Genomic DNA, 3,867 nt, shown 5'->3' with positions numbered 1-3,867 from the left:
AGTTTTTGGAATAGGAGCTATGGTGTTAGAATGGGGCCCATGGGTGCCAGAATAGAACCTATTGTTTATAGTTAAGAAACCTAAAAACTTTAGGATTTTGCATGAATAAAGAATGAAAGGGAACCAATTTCTTAGGTAGCCTCACTTAAACAGTTTCTCTTAATGGTCATAAAGATTAGATTGAGGATTACCTCTCTTCAAAAGTTTTCGTCATTTTAATGACATCACAACATGAATCTTATAATTGGTAGGGGTGACTCTTATTTATTTTCTGGTCTAATTGTGCAAACACAGCACTTTGAGCCTCAGATATGTCATGGATATTTTCTTGCCTAGCTTAGTTCTATTCTACTCTGATATCCTTTTTGTTCCTTTCTAGTGCTTGTGGCTTTAAAATGAACACTATATCTTGTACAGAGTGAAGAGTGGAAAATGCACTTGCGTACTGCCTCTACAGTTGCAGAAGCACAAATAGTTGTTAAGGATTTGCAGTTCAAAGGCTATTGATTGGTTTCATGCATGCCAGGGAGCTTTTTGCATTTGGTAATACTCTCTCTTCTCTCTGTTTTCCCCTCTCAAATTGACTCTGTAGCCTGCCAACCATGCCCAACAGCCACTGACTTTCACCCACATTTTGAGCTTGAATGCCGGACACCCAGATGGTCTTCTATTGGGATCTTGTGCTGATATATATTTATTTGCAGCATATAGGCCCTATATTATGTTGATAATCATGAGAGGCTTTGAATCTGCTACTTTCTTTGTGAGCCGTGGCTACATTTTTCCATATATATCTTTGCAGCTCACACGCACACGGCTATGTGCTATAGTTGTTCACTCACATTCACATTTGAATATATATCTGGACAAATATGTATGATGTACCAAAAGAGTGCAATAAGAAGTAAATTTTTGGGGCTTCTGGAAGACTTCGTTCTTATCTTGTTATTCTGTTTCCTCTTTGGTTGCATTTGGTGCAGACATCACGAGAAATGGGAATGGAGCGAATGGGACTTAAAACCCTGAGCCTGGTAAGTTCCGTAGACCGAATGATGCTAATGTTGTGGAGGCTAAACCTTTGGACGGTTTGCATAACTTGGCAACCTTCAAGATTTCTGAAGTTCAAAACTTGCTTCAAAATGCAAATAACATTGGACCTGGTCGGTAGCTTTTGGAAAGCGGTAAAATGTGCTTCAAAGTTCTCTCTATTGCCAGTTGATGATTGTTTGTGTAATGAAGTTCTGCCATCTGGTTCCATGTGCCAAACGATTTCGAAAACATGCACAAGTCCTAATGATAATTCATCCAATTGTGTCTGTTCCAAGAGGTTGGCCACCTTGGGAGTTAAAGTCAAGTTTGTAATGCGAATTTTTTATACAGCACACTTTGTTTACAGACTTGCTATTGTTCTAATGTGAGAATCTTCTAAAGGGAATATTTGTTAGGTTTGCACTTTGGTGATGGCTTGATGCTTTAATTGAATATTTTCCTATGTTAGGTATACTATAATTCAGCAAAATTTAGTGTACTTGTAATCCATTGTGACTATCAACTGTCCAGTTTAAATGTGTGTGTGTGAGAGAGAGAGAGAGAGAGAGAGAGAGAGAGAGAGAGAGATAGAGAGAGAGAGGATTCCCCCTTCATTGGATGGTGTGGACCCTGATTGACAACAGTTTTCCATACTCCATTGGATTGTAGTATAATTTCCCTGATATGAAAATGTAGGTGATCAACCCATAACCTAAATATGAGATTGTTTCACTTGGGGCATCCACTTTAATACATGCATAATGGGCTTGGTATAGGAGATCCTTCTGATGCTGTGAGTATGAGTTGCAAAGCAGAGCCCAAAGATAGTGCGAATGGGCAAAAGAAGCACCCCATATTGGAAAATAATGGTTTTCTGAAGAGTTGCTGTACTGCTGTAAGTGCCAATGATGTCAATGTAGGTATGTTCCTATTACAATTTCAGGGCTTACAAATTGATTAAGGGAGCCATTCTTTTATTGCAATTTCCAAATTAACCCAATGTCTTGTAGAACATTTACCTAGGATTTCTCAGAAATGCATGCGCAATAAAGTTGTGGAACTTGGTGCAGGGGAAAAGAAGCACCCCAAATTGGAAAATAATGGTTTCTGAAGAGTTGCTGTACTGCTGTAAGTGCCAATGATGTCAATGTAGGTATGTTCATTACAATTTCAGGGCTTACAAATTGATTAAGGGAGCCATTCTTTTATTGCAATTTCCAAATTAATAGTGCCCAATGTGTTGTAGAACATTTACCTAGGATTTCTCAGAAATGCATGAGCAATAAAGTTGTGGAACTTGGTGCATGGGCCAGTCCCATTCGCTGAAGATCTGTTAGGCTTCAACGAGAGCTGCCCTTGAACCAGGTCCCAATCTCTCCTAAACGTATTCGAAAGGTTAGACTTATCGTGATTTCTTATTACTTGTGATAGATGCCTCACATCTTCTTTGGTAATATTTGAATTTGTTACTAGATGTTTTTTCACTTGGTATTTTCATGCAGATACCCCAGAGAGTTCAATTGCCTCAGATTCAACTTCGTCAAGTACAGTGGTAGAAAATTACTTGGAGTTAAGTGAGATTCACGACCATTCAGATTCCGGATGCTCAACTGATGGTAATCCAGGTCAGCTTCCAACCAGGGGACCACTAACGAGATTAAGATCTCTCAAAGGCCATGATAAGATTAACAACACTGTGAAGCAGTAGATCTTCTGTTGTTAGAGTCTCCGAATCTTTAGATTGGATTGCTGTGAAGTCTAAGCCAGGTCAACGACCAAGTAGGGGACCAGTAACGAGATTAAGATCTTCCAAGGGTCAGGATAAGACGAACAACGCTGTTGGACGATCAACAGATCTTGCAATGTAAGAGCCTCCAAATCTTTAGTTGGGAATATTGCGAAGAATTAATGGAAATTATGGAGATCTATCATGTTTCCTTGGTTTCCTTAATTGGTTTCTGCTCTTGAATTATTTGGTTTTTCATTGATTGGATTTGCTGTTGCACGTTACTGGTATACACTCTTCTTTTTTTCTCCCTTTTGAGTAAGGTTGACATTTTGGTGTGAAATTAACTGTGAATTTGCTCTTTTTATTTGGTCCTGGTACTCTATTCTTCCCTTTGATATGGTATGTCTGTGTTGATATCTTGCTCCTACTTTTCACAGAATTTGGTTTTAAACAATATCAACATTTGAGAAATTTGTATAGAATGTGCCAATTTCATATGATATAGTAATGCCGAATATCATGGATACACTTGACCCTGTAGCTGAAGAGGCCATCCCTACCAATGAGATTGCCCATGAATTTGCTGCCGGAGTTGCCTTTTCGGGCAGCCGACTTTTTGAACATTGCTTGTAAATATTATGTTTTCAGTATTGAAAAATGTTTTGAGTTTAAGAATTTTTTTCAGAATATTTATTTTTTGTTTCACCCGATATTTAAAAAAGCGGATTGGTGACTCAATACTCGTGTTGGATCAGTGGATTGGATCAGAGTATCGGCTGAATCGGCAATTTTTGTCTTATTTTTCTTTCAAAAAATCACTATAAATCTCTAAAAATAGTGTTCTTTTAGTTTCTAAAAGAAATTAAGAGTGATGCATTATGTACTTTCGTTACTTTATAAAAATAGGTGAATACTGAGACACTATTTTCCTGTCTGAATGTTTGTATAATTATTTATTATAATATAATGTTATATTATTGCATCAAAACAATTTAATAATATTAGAAAACACTTCCTTATTATAAAGTTAAAAAAATAATTTTCTATATACAATGAAATTAGTATCACATCAAAGTATCAAACATTTATTAATTCTTTTACTCATCCAA

At 37.0% G+C, this 3,867-nt stretch overlaps 1 long non-coding RNA gene across 2 annotated transcripts; it reads left to right on the top strand.

The window, feature by feature from the left end:
* Nucleotides 1–235: 235 nt before the first annotated feature.
* On the top strand, nt 236–3,093 carry LOC148780995 (uncharacterized). 2 transcript variants are annotated; one of them, XR_016061410.1, is made up of 6 exons: nt 236–543; nt 981–1,181; nt 1,806–1,949; nt 2,100–2,182; nt 2,276–2,424; nt 2,532–3,093. It is a non-coding gene; the product is annotated as an uncharacterized LOC148780995 (long non-coding RNA). The 2 variants fall into 2 exon arrangements; XR_016061409.1 differs by having other exon boundaries at nt 981–1,949.
* Nucleotides 3,094–3,867: the final 774 nt, after the last annotated feature.

Source organism: Amborella trichopoda, chromosome 8 (assembly GCF_054954075.1).
Source record: "Amborella trichopoda isolate Santa Cruz 75 chromosome 8, AtrichopodaSantaCruz75HAP2 v2.0, whole genome shotgun sequence".
NCBI lineage: Eukaryota > Viridiplantae > Streptophyta > Magnoliopsida > Amborellales > Amborellaceae > Amborella > Amborella trichopoda.
Note: the sequence above shows the minus strand (reverse complement) of the source record. Positions and strands in the feature narration are given on the sequence as shown.